Raw genomic sequence first — 17,354 nt, 5'->3', positions numbered from 1 at the left:
TCACTGGGTGTGCTGGCTCTTCCCCTCTATGCCCCCTCCCACAGGCAGTTTAAAAAAAAAAAAGTGCTCTCAGGAGAAGATGCACATCTCTGCAGCTCCAGTGAGTTTCTTCTATTTCTTCTAAACATTTGTTATTTCGGTATGCTCTTTGGGCATCAGCATACCTGCACCTTGGGAGTTGGGGGGGGGCGGTCACCGGCCTTGCGAGGTGCAGAGCTGCTTCCATGCTGCAGGACCACCAGGGTTGTTGTTCAGCGGGGCACTGCGCCTTAGCTATCACAACCGCAGCACCCCTAACATATGCCTGAAGGTGACGACTGTGGTGAGTACAAACCAGGGGCCCCGCTAGGGAGGTCCGCCGGTTATGTCATCCCAGCTCACTGCAAATGTACAGAAAACTCAGCTACTACAACAGGCTATTGCAGATTTAGCTTCAAGGGCAGATGTTACACAGCCCCCTCCCCCCCTCCAATGCAGCACCACAGAAGCGTGGTTTGCCTGCTCTACTCACTGATTCAGATGAGGAAATACAGGAAGATGGGGAGGACTTGGATACCGTTAGTGGGGATTCCGATTCTGCTCAGGGTGTTGAACCCCTCATACTGGCTATACGGGACGTGTTAAAGCTCCCTCTAGAGGACGCTGCGTTACAGCAGTCATTTTTCTTTACACAAAACAGCCTAATGGAACTTTCCCTGATTCTGTAGAGTTAAGGGCCCCATACACTTATACGACATGACGGTCCGTCATGTCATATAAAATTTCGTCCAACCTCCCGGCAGCCTCCCTGTTGGCTGGATAGTCTTAGATATATCGTATGCAGTTTTTTTTGCATACGATGTATCTTTTACTATCCTATCTATTTACTGCGGGATCCGACATATAGCGAGTGCAGCACTTGTGATATGTCCGATCTAGGGGGTTCTGATCCAGTGCACACGGGAACGCGCATCGGATCGGAACGGCTTTTCAAGCACCCCAAAAATGCCAGATTTCATCCAATATATCGGGCCAAATGCCAGAATTGGGCAGAAATCGGGCAAAATTGGCTTAGTGTATGGGGCCCTATAGATGACTTATTCAAATTAGCCTGGAAAAATGCAGACAAAAAATTCCAAGTGTCAAAAAAGTTTTTGCGCAGTTTCCCATTTGCTCCTGAAGGTAGGAAATTTTGGGAAGAATTGGGTTGATGTATCAGTCTCTCGACTGTCCAAAAAGGCGGTGCTACCTTCCCCGAGCTCCTTTACTATAAAAGATCCTCGGGACAGAAAAATAGAGGCTACACTCAAATCTATTTACATGGCAGCAGGTGTATTGCAAAGGCCGGTCATAGCGGGTTGCTGGATGACCCATGCTATACATTTATGGGCCACTCAAATTCAGGAGGGCCTCTCTGGGGCTATGCCTCTGGTCACTACAGTGACCCTCCTAAGGCACATTCAGGACACTGCACCTGTCCTGTGTGATTCACTCAAGGAGATGGGGAATATTAATGCACAGGGCTTTGTGGGTTGCTTCAGTGGATAGCGGATGCAGAATCAAACGCAGTGTGGAATCCCTCTCTCTTTCAGGGGAGTGGCTCTTTGCGGTTGAGTTGGATACGTGGATTTCCAAAGCCACTGCTGTGAAATCCACGTTTCTCCTCTCTGGGGCCCCGCTGGCTAGGCGTTCCTACCCGGGGCCGTCAGTTCAGTCCTTTCGGTCTAACAGATTTCGTTCTAGGGCCAGAGGTGCCTCTAATGCAAATAGAGGCACCAGAGGTAAGTCAAAGCTTTGGAGGATATGCAGGTTAAGTTGCAACAGGCCATCCGAAAGTTGGTCCAGTCCCATGTCATTGTCCCAGTACTGCTACCACAACGAGGCAGGGGTTATTACTCTGACCTGTTTGTGGTTCCAAAGCCGGACAGCTCGGTACGGTCCATTTTGAACCTAAAGTCCCTGAATCTTTACCTAAAGGTTTTCAAGTTCAAAATGGAATCCCTGAGGGCAGTGATTGCGAGTCTGGAAGAACAGGAGTTCATGGTTTCCATGGATATCAAGGATGCCTACCTTCATATTCCAATTTGACCACCTCATTAGGCTTTTCTGAAGTTTACCCTACTGGATGATCACTACCAGTTCCAGGCATTACCCTTTAGCCTGTCCATGGCTCCGAGGGTGTTCACGAAGGTGATGGCAGTGATGATGTTCCAATTCCGGGTCCAGGGGGTCAATGTTGGCTCTTACCTGGGCGATCTTCTGATAAAAGCAAGATCCAAGGAGCTTTTATTGCTCCATATCGACCACAGTATCCAACTTCTGTCACGCCATGGGTGGATTCTCAATCTACAGAAGTCCCACCTGGAACCGACTCAGCAGCTCTTGTTCTTGGGGATGTTACTGGTATCGGTGGCCCAGAAGATGTTCCTCCCAGAGGACAAGGCGAGAACACTTCAGGAGATGGTCCACATGGGGCTCCGATCTGCTCGTGTATCCATCTATCTTTGCATCAGATTGCTGGGAAAGATGATCACAATATGGGAGGTTCCATGCCAGAACATTTCAATTGGATCTCCTGAGCAAATGGTCCGGATCACATCTACAGATGCACCGGATGATTCGGCTGTCACCTCAGGCCAGGATTTTCCTCCTGTGGTGGCTGCAGTCCTCCAATCTCCTGAAAGGCCGGAGTTTCGGGCTTCAGGATTGGACCCTACTCATGACAGGTGTGATTCTGCGAGGATGGGATGCTGTCACCTAGGGGGCGCAGTTCCAGGGCAGGTAGTCATCCCATGAAGCCCTCCTTCCGATCAACATTCTGGAACTTCGGGCGATCTACAATGCTCTGCTTCAGGCCTCTCCTCTGCTCGCGAATCTCGCAATCCAAGTTCAGTCGGACAACGCCACAGCAGTAGCGTACATCAATCAACAAGGAGGGACAAAAAGCAGAGCCTGCATGCGAGAGGTGTCAAAGATACTCCTCTGGGCGGAAAGGAATGCAAGAGCAATGTCAGCAATCTCCATTCCGGGAGTGAACAACTGGGAAGCGGATTTCCTCAGTCGTCACGACCTCCACCCGGGAGAATGGGGACTCCACCCTCAGGTGTTTCAGTAGATCACCCACCGGTGGGGCTGGCCGCAGATAGACTTGATGGCTTCTCATCTCAACAAGAAGCTTTGCTGGTATTGCTCTCGAACCAGGGACCCTCAGGCGAGGGCAGTGGATACACTGACGTCGCCTTGGCCTTACCGGCTGGTCTACCTGTTTCCTCCAATTCCATTGCTCCCAAGGGTGCTCTAGCGAATCAGAAATAAGGGAGTCCTGGCAATTCTGATTGCCCCAGATTGGACACGGAGGTCATGGTACGCAGATCTTCTGGACATGTCCGTCAAAGACCCTTGGTCTCTACCACTAAGAAGCGATCTTCTTCAACAGGGACCGTTCATCTACCCGGACTTACGGCGACTTCGTTTGACGACATGGAGGTTGAGTGGAACATCCTAGCTCGCAAGGGCATTTCCAAAAAGGTTATTGCTACCATGGTTCAGGCCAGGAAACCTGTGATGTCAAAACACTTATCATCATATCTGGAGAAGATATGTCTCTTGGTGCGAGGAACGCACCTGTCCACCTGCAGAGTTCCACTTGGGACATTTTGTGCAGGCTGGTGTGGATAAGAGCTTGCGTCTGAGTTCCATTAAGGTCGATTTCAGCTCTCTCCATTTTCTTCCAGAAGAAATTGGCATGTTGCCAGAAGTTCAGACCTTCTTGCAAGGGGTACTCCACATACAACCTCCTTTTGTGCCGCCTACGGCGCCCTGGGATTTGAATGTGGTGTTTGAATTTCTACAGTCCTCCTGGTTTGAGCCTCTGATTATGGTAGAAGATAAGTACCTCACGTGGAAGACAGTGATTTTACTGGCCCTGGCTTCTGCTAGACGTGCCTCAGAATTGGGGGCCTTATCGTGTAAAAGTCCATACTTGTTTTTTTACGAGGACAAAGCGGAGCTCAGGACTAGGCAGAATTCCTGACGAAGGTTGTCTCTGCGTTTCACCTGAATCAGCCTATTGTGGTTCCGTCCAGTTCTGACACTTCTGCTCCTCCGGAGGCATTGGATGTGGTACGAGCCTTGAAGATCTATGTCAAGCGGAAGGCTCAGATCAGAAAGACTGATTCCTTGTTCGTACTTTATGATACACAGAAGGGTTGTCCTGCTTCGAAGCATTCCATTGCTCGTTGGCTTAGGCCAACTATCCAACAGGCCTATGTATCGGCAGCCTTACCTGTTCCTAAGTCTCTGAAGGCCCACTCTGCAAGAACGGTGGGCTCTTCCTGGGCGGCTGCCCGAGGAATCTCGGCCTTGCAACTATGCCGAGCTGCTACCTGCTCAGGGAAGAACACCTTTGTGAAGTTCTTCAAGTTTGATACCCTGTTTGGGCAGGCGGTGCTGCAGCAGTATCTGCACATTCCCGCCCGTTCTGGAAGCTTTGGGACGTCCCCATCGTACTAAGTCTCCCCAATGGGGGTCATTCCGAGTTGTTCGCTCGTTGCCGATTTTTGCAACGGAGCGATTAAGGCAAAAATGCGCATGGTACACAGTGCGAATGCGCTAAGTATTTTTGCTCAAAACTTAGTAGATTTACTCGCGTCCGAATGAAGAATTTTCATTGTTGAAGTGATCGTAGTGTGATTGACAGGAAGTGGGTGTTTCTGGGCGGAAACTGACCGTTTTCAGGGAGTGTGCAGAAAAACGCAGGCGTGTCAGGGAAAAACACGGGAGTGTCTGGAGAAACGGGGGAGTGGCTGACCGAACGCTGGGCGTGTGTGTGAAGTCAAACCAGGAATGAAATGGCCTGAGCTGATCGCAATCTGTGAGTAGGTCTGGAGCTACTCAGAAACTGCTAAGAATTTTCTATTCGCAATTCTGCGAATCTTTCGTTCGCTATTCTGCTAAGCTAAGATGCACTATGCCGCTCCATTATATTCAATGGTGGGAACTTTGCGTCAGCGGTTGAGGTTACTCGCGGTCAACCGCTGACCGCAAAGTTCCCACCATTGACTATAATGGAGCGGCATAGTGCTATGCGCCGCCTGACAGCTCAGACGCGCACAGCCAATCAGGAGAGTGCCACAACGTGGCGCTCCCTGATTGGCTGAAGGGACCCTCTGTGACAGGAGTCACGGGGGGTCTCCGCAGTCGGGGAAAGGGGTCCCATGTGTAAACATGGGACCCCTTTCAGTGCGTGGTCCGTGTTTTGCATTTTATTATTTTGCCAAGTCCGTGGATTACAAACAAGAAGAGGACAGATCTACACTGGATTTTTGTGAGTATAATTTTATTTACAACCCATGGATTCTACGTGGAGAAGGGGACCGAGTCGGCGTGTCAACATAGGTATGTGTGTGTCTGTGTGCATGTATGTAATAAAGTTTTACCATCACGGTGTGTGTACTGTTTTTATTTGGGTATTTTTTTTGCAGTAGAACTACAGGTACCAGCGGGCCCGTTTCCCCCCCCCCCTGCATGCTGGTACTTGTGGTTCTCCAAGTACCAGCTTGCGTGGGAGGCTTGCTGGGACTTGTAGTTCTGCTACAAAAAACAATATTCTTTATTTTGTCACTTGGCTATCAGCCTCCCATCCGCAGCCCTTGGATGGGGGGGACAGCCTCGGGCTTCACCCCTGGCCCTTGGGTGGCTGGAGAGGGGGGACCCCTTGATTTAAGGGGTCCCCCGGCCAGGGTTGACTACTTAGTGATTTAATGCCACGGCCGCAGGGACCGATATAAAAGTGTCCCCCGGCTGTGGCATTATCTCTCTGACTAGTGGAGCCTGGTGCTGGTGTTAAAAATACGACGGACCCCTAAATTTTTTGTCCCCCGTATTTTTGGCACCAGAACCGGACGCAGAGCCCGGTGCTGGTTGTGAAAATACGGGGGATCCCCTGTCATTTTTCCCCCCGTATTTTTACAACCAGGACCGGCTCAAAGAGCCCGAGGCTGGTTATGCTTAGGAGGGGAGACCCCACGCATTTTTTTCATGATTTTTAACCCATTCCCACCCCTTCCCACTGAAAAACATGCTCTGATCTCTCCATATTATTTTAGTCAGTAAAAAAAATAATATTCTTTTAAAAAATATATGGTATAAAATATATTCAATAATACTTGTGGCTCCTAATAGACAAACCAAGTAGATAATCCCTTCTAATATAAATAGATATGCTATTAGCAATTTAAAAAAAAAACAAAAAAAAAACATGTTTTTAAAAAATTTTATTAGATCCCGCCAGCAAAATGAGGCAGACTGAAATTGAAGAAATGACTGTCGAAAAGCACTATTGTCGAATCGACATTCTTCAATTGAATATACTTTTGTCGAAAAGCCGCATTTTTACCATTGCAGACATGTCGAATTTGACAACTGTCGAATTGCAAAAAGTCGAATTTGAAACGGCCGTTTTTCTGTCAAAAAGTACTGAATGACTGTATTGTCGAATCATTTTTTTGTGTCGAAAATGCCCCGTTTTCTGACATTTGCGGCAATTCGACCGCAATTGCATATGTCCCTAAGTCTCCCCACTATCCCTTATGGACTACAAGAAAAGGATTTACCGGTAGGTAATTAAAATCCTATTTAAACATTACAACTTGTTTTATAGAGCTCACTTTTTCCAGAATGAAAAAAGTGCCAAACCATCGCTGATATGCTTTCCTCATAGTTTATTGCCTTCCAAAGGCATTATTCAACATTATTTGCCTGCCCATGGTGCTGTTTCACTATTTGTGGCTTATATCGTTTGTCTTTGACAATTTGATGCCTCCCACAAACCCTGAAATATACAAATATGCAGACAAATGAAGCTTTCCTTTTGTGGAAGCAGTGTTGCTTATTAATGTACAGAAAAATACATTAAAAAGAAACTCTATTAGTGAACTTTAGTTAAACAGATGGTATAACTGTCTGAATGTGTTTTTCAAAATGTATAAATATAGGCATAATTGGACCCTGCAGAATATTTAGCTAAAAAATACTTTAGACTAGATATACTTTCATGTGACAGTGTTTACACCTGTAGCAACAGTGACATCTGGTGGTGATACAGACCAGGAGCATCACACAACATTCTGAAGTTTTGTCCAGCTAAAAAGTTATTTATTCTGAATATCTTAAGATGTTTTGTTACTTTACTATGATATACAATAGAGAGAGAATAATACTCTTTTTGGGGGGCACTCCTAAGTTTAAAAAGTAATATATTCAGACATGCGTAATGGAAAAGTTTAAATCAACTTTTATTTAAAAAGAGGAAACCCTTTAGATCTTTAGATAGATATATTATATAGTATAATTTGTGGACCAACGTTCGAAAGAAAGGAATATCAATACATATAAATAGTAATCAATTACCACACTGATCTTGTGTCAATATTATATATACTGATACTGAATAGGCACTGATTTGTGTAGTCTGGCTGAGACCAGACATTTTAAGAAACAACAATAATTCGACATATTTAAAATGGATGTATAGGGATCCGATCGCACCCAGTTCCAATGACGCAAAATAGATAATATTAATCAATAATAATAATTTGATGCATCAAATTCTATGATAGCGTCAGAAAGTTTCTTAGCTGAAGTTGGTAAGCTCATACTTACAGCAAGTTAATTCAGTAACACTGTTGATACATTGGGGCAGTTGTATTAACCTGAAGAAGGGATACAGAAGTGATAAGCGCAAGGTGATAACGCACCAACCAGTCATTATGGATTTGAAAAATGACAGGAGCTGATAGGCTGATGCATTATCACCTTGCACTTATCACTTCTTTATCCCTTCTCAAGGCGTAATGCATCTGCCTCAATGTTCTATAACAGATTCTGTGTCAGGTATATGAAAACGTAGAGCTGAAGACACTGCTATGCCGAGATGGTTAATAAATAGATGAATAAATTCACCTTAGACCGTTGTATAAATACAGCCTTATAACCCAATTAAGGGGTTAAGAGAGATGATGCAGCACTGATGGGGGTCAATCCAATTAGCTGCGATGGGTGCAAAGTGCTCGATCTCGCACCCTTCGCAGCCTGGATTCTTCCTGGTTTCACTCGAAACTGCTCTGACCTCTATAGGACGGCGAGCACTTTTGTGTGAATTCGGACTGCCGTAAAGTGCGGCCGCTGCTGCGATGAATTACACCCGTGAGATCATCGCGACTAATTGGATTTGACCCCTTAGTGTTAGAGTGAAGAATGGTAGCCCTGTTATACAGTAAATACAATGGTCAGTAACAGATTGTGTCAGGTATCTTGTATCAAAACTGTACTTTGACAATGTGTCCAATACATACATAAATTAACTTTGAGCGGCCTTATTACCAAAGATGAACGGTCAAGAGAAATAAAGCAGTAATAATAAATACTATTAAGATCAAAGTATTTAAAACATCTTATTAGCAGAATGATGGCAGTCAGGAATTGCAAGTGTATCAGAGTTCTATAATTGATGTTATATAAACAAAGTATGTAGGAGATAAAGTAGCCGTTTTGCTGTCTGTGTTAGATGGTTAGAGTTGCAATGTTGTCAAAGAGACATTGCATGGCTGTTTTCTACCAAATTCGCCGATGAGAGAGCCTAGTAAAAGATGAGCAAGGGTAATGAAAACGAGAGTGCGGGAAGTGAATTCCAGAGTGTCGGAGCAGAGTCCTGCAGGCCCCGATCTGTCTGTATCTAAAGTAAATAGTAGAGGCAGCGTCTATGGGACTACACACAAATGAATTTGCTCCCATCTGTTTGATTTAACCAGTTTGTCTGAACAACTGTTTTTGTCTGTTTTCCGGGGTTTAAATGGCTGATTGTAATTTGCTCTCATACATTACTAACTAGTTGGATGGTTGGAAATAATCTTTAATCTGGATAACTTCACATTTGGAAGCATTGAGTTATAGAGAGTACTTGTCAAACAAAACATGCAAGTCTGTCTGTGATGTCTCTGGATTAAGGGGGGTACACAAGGAGAGATCCGTGTTTAATTTCTAAGCAATCTGACTAGATGTGCGGCCCCACGCGTCGCTATCGCCGGTACTAGATTGGCCAATCTAGTACATTGCTCACTTCACCACTGTGTGAAGTGAGTGCCCCCCCCCGCCCCTTCCTCCACTCAGCACACATCGTGCTGTGCTGAGTGGGGAGAGAGATGCGTGCTGAGTGGTCTGTAATAGATCGCTCAGCACACATCTCCCCATGTATCCCCCTCCCTATGTACCCCCCTTTAGTAACATACAAAAAGAGGTCTACAAATTTTAAACGTAATTTTTAAAAGACCATCAAAAGTAATTCACAGAGGCAGAGTTTTGTCTGCAAAGGGTGTCGAAACAAAAATTAAAAGGGAAAGTGGGCAATCCTGCCAAGTGCCATTTTGTAATGTAAAGTGTGTCAAGCAGAAAGCCATTACTAAAAACCCTTGCAAACAGGTCCCCATAGAAAGCAATAATTAAGTTCACTATCTGCTCTCTGAAGAGCTCTCAGAACTATTGCTAGCATAGCCTATCAAAGTCTTTTTCTGTGTAAAGGGAAAGGAGAACAAATTTCATTTTATTCATATTGAGGACCCTACGAGTCTGTTTTTATGCCTATCTGTCACTAATCCTACATACTCTGCTCTGGATGTACCAGTCGCAGGATACTGGGGCTTATACAAGTGGCTATTAGCTTGACATACGTTTTCAGATTCAGTATGTAAATAACATTCTTAATCAGAATTGCAATATTTACAGCATGTTGTACACAGCATGCTGACATGCTAATAATGCAATTTAAAATAAGAATTTACTCACCGGTAATTCTATTTCTCGTAGTCCGTAGTGGATGCTGGGAACTCCGAAAGGACCATGGGGAATAGCGGCTCCGCAGGAGTCTGGGCACAACTAAAAGAAAGCTTTTAGACTACCTGGTGTGCACTGGCTCCTCCCACTATGACCCTCCTCCAAGCCTCAGTTAGGATACTGTGCCCGGAAGAGCTGACACAATAAGGAAGGATTTTGAATCCCGGGTAAGACTCATACCAGCCACACCAATCACACCGTATAACTCGTGATACCATATCCAGTTAACAGTATGAAATTTAACTGAGCCTCTCAACAGATGGCTCATAACAATAACCCTTTTGTGAACAACAACTATGTACAAGTATTGCAGACAATCCGCACTTGGGACGGGCGCCCAGCATCCACTACGGACTACGAGAAATAGAATTACCGGTGAGTAAATTCTTATTTTCTCTGACGTCCTAGTGGATGCTGGGAACTCCGAAAGGACCAAGGGGATTATACCAAAGCTCCCAAACGGACGGGAGAGTGCGGATGACTCTGCAGCACCGAATGAGAGAACTCAAGGTCCTCCTCAGCCAGGGTATCAAATTTGTAGAATTTTGCAAACGTGTTTGCCCCTGACCAAGTAGCAGCTCGGCAAAGTTGTAAAGCCGAGACCCCTCGTGCAGCCGCCCAAGATGAGCCCACCTTCCTTGTAGAATGGGCTTTTACTGATTTAGGATGCGGCAGTCCAGCCGCAGAATGCGCCAGCTGAATTGTGCTACAAATCCAGCGAGCAATAGTCTGCTTAGAAGCAGGAGCACCCAGTTTGTTGGGTGCATACAGGATAAATAGCGAGTCAGTTTTCCTGACTCCAGCCGTCCTGGAAACATAAATTTTCAAGGCCCTGACTACGTCCAGTAACTTGGAATCCTCCAAGTCGCTAGTAGCCGCAGGCACTACAATAGGTTGGTTCAAGTGAAAAGCAGATACCACCTTAGGGAGAAACTGGGGACGAGTCCTCAATTCTGCCCTATCCATATGGAAAATCAGATAAGGACTTTTAAATGACAAAGCCGCCAATTCTGATACACGCCTGGCCGAAGCCAAGGCCAATAACATGACCACTTTCCACGTGAGATATTTTAGATCCACGGTCTTTAGTGGCTCAAACCAATGTGATTTTAGGAAATTCAACACCACGTTGAGATCCCAGGGTGCCACTGGAGGCACAAAGGGAGGCTGAATATGCAGCACTCCTTTTACAAATGTCTGAACTTCAGGTAGTGAAGCTAGTTCTTTTTGGAAAAAAATCGACAGAGCCGATATCTGTACCTTAATGGAGCCTAATTTTAGGCCCATAGTCGCTCCTGCCTGTAGGAAGTGCAGAAATCGACCCAGCTGAAATTCCTCTGTTGGGGCCTTATTGGCCTCACACCAAGCAACATATTTCCGCCATATGCGGTGATAATGTTTTACCGTTACATCTTTCCTGGCTTTAATCAGCGTAGGAATGACATCCTCCGGAATGCCCTTTTCCTTTAGGATCCGGCGTTCAACCGCCATGCCGTCAAACGCAGCCGCGGTAAGTCTTGGAGTTCCGGGTACCAAGCTCTTCTTGGCCAATCCGGAACCACGAGTATTGTCCTTACTCCTCGTTTTCTTATTATTCTCAGTACCTTTGGTATGAGAGGCAGAGGAGGGAACACATAAACTGACTGGTACACCCACGGTGTCACTAGAGCGTCCACCGCTATCGCCTGAGGGTCCCTTGACCTGGCGCAATATCTCTCCAGTTTTTTGTTTAGGCGGGACGCCATCATGTCCACCTGTGGCCGTTCCCAACGATTTACAATCAGTGTGAAGACTTCTGGATGAAGTCCCCACTCTCCCGGGTGGAGGTCGTGCCTGCTGAGGAAGTCTGCTTCCCAGTTGTCCACTCCCGGAATGAACACTGCTGACAGTGCTAGCACGTGATTTTCCGCCCATCGGAGAATCCTTGTGGCTTCTGCCATTGCCGTCCTGCTTCTTGTGCCGCCCTGTCGGTTTACATGGGCGACCGCCGTGATGTTGTCTGACTGGATCAGTACCGGCTGGTGTAGAAGCAGGGGTTTTGCCTGACTTAGGGCATTGTAAATGGCCCTTAGTTCTAGAATATTTATGTGCAAGGAAGTCTCCTGACTCGACCATAGTCCTTGGAAGATTCTTCCCTGTGTGACTGCCCCCCAGCCTCGAAGGCTGGCATCCGTGGTCACCAGGACCCAGTCCTGTATGCCGAATCTGCGGCCCTCTAGGAGATGAGCACTCTGCAGCCACCACAGCAGAGACACCCTGGTTCTTGGAGACAGGGTTATTAGCCGATGCATCTGAAGATGCGATCCGGAACATTGGTCCAACAGGTCCCACTGAAAGATTCTGGCATGGAACCTGCCGAAAGGAATTGCTTCGTAAGAAGCCACCATCTTTCCCAGGACTCGCGTGCAGTGATGCACCGACACCTGTTTTGGTTTCAGGAGGTCTCTGACTAGAGATGACAGCTCCTGGGCTTTCTCCTCCGGGAGAAACACTTTTTTCTGGACTGTGTCCAAAATCATTCCCAGGAACAGTAGACGTGTCGTCGGAACCAGCTGTGACTTTGGAATATTCAGAATCCAACCGTGCTGGTGTAGCACCTCCTGAGATAGTGCTACTCCTACCAACAACTGCTCCCTGGATCTCGCCTTTATTAGGAGATCGTCCAAGTACGGGATACTTAAAACTCCCTTTTTCCGAAGGAGTATCATCATTTCCGCCATTACCTTGGTAAACACCCTCGGTGCCATGGACAGTCCAAACGGCAGCGTCTGGAATTGGTAATGGCAATTTTGTACCGCAAATCTGAGGTACTCCTGGTGAAGATGATAAATGGGGACATGCAGGTAAGCATCCTTGATGTCCAGGGATACCATGTAATCCCCCTCGTCCAGGCTTGCAATAACCGCCCTGAGCGATTCCATCTTGAACTTGAACTTTTTTATGTATGTGTTCAAGGATTTCAAATTTAAAATGGGTCTCACCGAACCGTCTGCTTTCGGTACCACAAGCAGTGTGGAATAGTAACCCGTCCTTGTTGAAGTAGGGGCACCTTGACTATCACCTGCTGGGAATACAGCTTGTGAATTGCCTCTAGCACAGCCTCCCTGCCTGAGGGAGTCATTGGCAAGGCAGATTTGAGGAAACGGCGGGGGGGAGACGCCTCTAATTCCAGTTTGTACCCCTGAGATACTACTTGCAAGATCCAGGGATCCACCTGTGAGCGAGCCCACTGATCGCTGAAATTTTTGAGGCGGCCCCCCACCGTACCTGGCTCCGCCTGTGGAGCCCCACCGTCATGCGGCGGACTTGGAAGAAGCGGGGGAGGACTTTTGCTCCTGGGAACCTGCTGTTTGTTGCAGCCTTTTTCCCCTACCTCTGCCTCTGGACAGAAAGGACCCGCCTTTTCCTCGCCTGTTTCTCTGGGTCCGAAAGGACTGTACTTGATAAAATGGCGCTTTTTTAGGCTGTGAGGGAACCTGGGGTAAAAATGCTGATTTCCCAGCTTCCGCTGTGGAAACTAGGTCTGAGAGACCATCCCCGAATAACTCCTCACCCTTATAAGGCAAAACTTCCATGTGCCTTTTGGAATCTGCATCCCCTGTCCACTGCCGAGTCCATAAGCCTCTCCTAGCAGAAATGGACAATGCACTTATTTTAGATGCCAGCCGGCAGATCTTCCTCTGTGCATCTCTCATGTATAAGACTGAGTCTTTTATATGCTCTATGGTTAGGAGAATAGTGTCCCTGTCTAGGGTGTCAATATTTTCTGACAGGGAATCTGACCATGCAGCGGCAGCACTGCACATCCATGCTGACGCAATAGCTGGTCTAAGTATAATGCCTGAGTGTGTATATACAGACTTCAGGATCGCCTCCTGCTTTCTATCCGCAGGCTCCTTTAGGGCGGCCGTATCCGGAGACGGAAGTGCCACCTTTTTAGACAAACATGTGAGCGCTTTATCCACCCTAGGAGGTGTTTCCCAACGTGCCCTATCCTCTGGCGGGAAAGGGAACGCCATTAGTAATTTTTTAGGGATTACCAATCTTTTATCGGGGAAAGCCCACGCTTCTTCACACACTTCATTTAATTCTTCAGATGAGGGAAAAACTACGGGTAGTTTTTTCTCCCCAAACATAATACCCTTTTTAGTGGTACCTGGGTTTATATCCGAAATGTGTAATACCTCCTTCATTGCCTCAATCATGCAACGAATGGCCCTAGTGGACATTAGATTTGACTCATCGTCGTCGACACTGGTATCAGTATCCGTGTCGACAGCTGCGTCTCCCATCTGAGGTAGCGGGCGTTTTAGAGCCCCTGATGGCCTTTGAGACACCTGGGCAGGCACAAGCTGAGAAGCCGGCTGTCCCGCATTTGACATGTCGTAAAAAATTTTGTGTAAGGAGTCGACACTTGCACGTAATTCCTTCCATAAAACCATCCACTCAGGTGTCTGCCCCGCAGGAGGTGACATCACTTCTATGGGCATCTGCTCCGCCTCCACATAATTTTCCTCATCAAACATGTCGACACAGCCGTACCGACACACCGCGCACACACCGGGAATGCTCTAATAGAGGACAGGACCCCACAGAAGCCCTTTGGGGAGACAGAGAGAGAGTATGCCAGCACACACCAGAGCGCTATATAATGCAGGGACTAACTGAATTATGTCCCCTATAGCTGCTATAATATTTACTGCGCCTAAATTTAGTGCCCCCCCTCTCTTTTTTTTTCTGTAGTGTAGACTGCAGGGGAGAGCCAGGGAGCTTCCTTCCAGCGGAACTGTGAGGGAGAAATGGCGCCAGTGTGCTGAGAGATAGCTCCGCCCCTTTTTCGCGGACTTTTCTCCCGCTTTTTTAAGGATTCTGGCAGGGGTAATTATCACATATATAGCCTCTGGGGCTATATATTGTGATTGTTTTGCCAGCCAAGGTGTGTTTATTGCTGCTCAGGGCGCCCCCCCCCCCCAGCGCCCTGCACCCTCAGTGACCGGAGTGTGAAGTGTGTATGAGGAGCAATGGCGCACAGCTGCAGTGCTGTGCGCTACCTTGGTGAAGACAGAAGTCTTCATGCCGCCGATTTTCCGGACTTCTTCTTGCTTCTGGCTCTGTAAGGGGGACGGCGGCGCGGCTCCGGGACCGAACACCAAGGCCAGTTCCATGCGGTCGATCCCTCTGGAGCTAATGGTGTCCAGTAGCCTAAGAAGCCCAAGCTAGCTGCAAGCAGGTAGGTTCGCTTCTTCTCCCCTTAGTCCCTCGTTGCAGTGAGCCTGTTGCCAGCAGGTCTCACTGAAAAATAAAAAACCTAAATTATACTTTCTTTCTAAAAGCTCAGGAGAGCCCCTAGTGTGCATCCAGCTCGGCCGGGCACAAAAATCTAACTGAGGCTTGGAGGAGGGTCATAGTGGGAGGAGCCAGTGCACACCAGGTAGTCTAAAAGCTTTCTTTTAGTTGTGCCCAGACTCCTGCGGAGCCGCTATTCCCCATGGTCCTTTCGGAGTTCCCAGCATCCACTAGGACGTCAGAGAAAGGAATATATTAGTGTCTGCTTTAGAAATTAAAGCATTATGCTTTCAAGTTCTCAAACGGACACTGTCAAAATGCTTTAAATTGCATAATTAGCTTGACGGAATGCGGTTTTCTACATAAATGTCCCAGTTCTCATTGTCGACATCATGAATATCTAAATACAAACTGCATCCATATATTTTCTTGTGTTTTCAGAAGTGCAATAGGTCTGTAATTCTTTTTTGGGTTTTGGGATGGCTACCATACTAGCTACTAGCATTTCTGTAGGAAAGGATCCATTTTATATGGCCTCAGTTCAGTGAGGGTTTAGGACACATTCCTCATGGATAGCTATCTAAAAAGCCTGCACCCTCCTTTCAGATAGGTGGGATTGGTTTATAAAATAATTAATTAATTTAAACAAAATAATACTTTCCGGAGCAAGAGCTCCTCTTCTGTGCTTCTTCCTCCTAGCACAATTTTTCAAACTGAAGGGATAGGGGGGGAGGGGGGGGGGTGAAGGGGTAGGAGCCAGCTGTGCATAATTTTTTTACATTGTGCTACCTCCTGTCTGCATCCTTCACACCCTAGCTGTCTAAGATCTCCAGTGTCCCTTATGGATGAAAGAAAAAAGTGTTAATAATCCTGTCCAAGACTGAAACGTTCTCTTTGGAGAGATTTTACCAATGTAGAGGCTGATGCATGGTTAATTGAGTCAGACACAATTGCACTTGCATTGAGTGCAGGTAAATAAAACGAGATTTATGATAAGAACTTACCGTTGTTAAATCTCTTTTCTGCAAGGTACACTGGGTTCCACAAGGAATAACATTGGGATGTAGAGTAGGATCTTCATCCGAGGCACCAACAGGCTCAAAGCTTTGACTGTTTCCAAGATGTACAGCGCCGCCTCCTCTATAACCCCACCTCCATGCACAGGAGCTCAGTTTCGTTAACCAGCCCAATGTAGTAGCAGGTACTAGAGACGACAATCATAAACAGCCACATAGACCACACACTCACCACCACCAGGGAGGGTGTCGGCGGCTATGCCACACCAACCCAAAGAAGCAAAGTGCGTCAGGGTGGGCACCTTGTGGAGCCCAGTGTACCTTGCAGAAAGAGATTTAACAAAGGTAAGTTCTTACCATAAATCTCTTACCATAAATCTTGCTGCGGGGTACACTGGGCTTCACAAGGAATAACATCGGGGATGTCCTAAAGCAATTCCTTATAAGAGGGCACGCACTGTAGAGGGCACAGGAACCCGGCGTCCAAAGGAAGCATCCTAGGAGGCGGTAGTAGCAAAGGCATAGAACTTTATGAACGTGTTCACTGAGGACCACTTAGCCGCCTTGCACAATTGATCAAGGGTCGCACCACAGTGGGCCGCCCAAGAAGGTCCTACAGACCGAGTAGAATGGGCTTTGATGGTAGCAGGAGCTGGCAGACCAGCCTGAGCATAAGCATGTGCAATCACCAGTCTAATCCATCTGGCCAAGGTCTGCTTGTTAGCAGGCCAGCCACGTTTGTGAAAACCAAACAGTACAAAAAGAGAATCAGATTTCCTAATGGAGGAGGTTCTCTTCACATAGATATGGAGAGCCCGTACCACATCCAAAGACCGCTCTTTAGATGACAACTCAGGAGAATTAAAGGTCGGAACCACAATCTTCTGGTTAAGGTGGTAGGAAGACACCACCTTGGGTAAATAACCCGGACGCGTTCTAAGAACCGCCCGGTCACAGTGAAAAATCAGATAGGAGGACTTACAGGATAAGGCACCCAAGTCCGAGACCCTTCTAGCTGAAGCGATAGCCAGCAAAAACAAAACCTTAAGGGAGAGACACTTAAGGTCCGCAGATGCAGGAGGTTCAAACGGCTACTCTTGCCAGGCCTCCAGAACCACTGACAGATCCCAAGGAGCCACAGGTGGAACGTAAGGAGGTTGAATCCGCAACACGCCCTGAGTGAAA

This window comes from Pseudophryne corroboree, chromosome 3 (genome assembly GCF_028390025.1).
Source record: "Pseudophryne corroboree isolate aPseCor3 chromosome 3, aPseCor3.hap2, whole genome shotgun sequence".
Lineage (NCBI taxonomy): Eukaryota > Metazoa > Chordata > Amphibia > Anura > Myobatrachidae > Pseudophryne > Pseudophryne corroboree.
The sequence above is the reverse complement of the archived record's forward strand: the minus strand, read 5'-3'. Positions refer to the sequence as shown.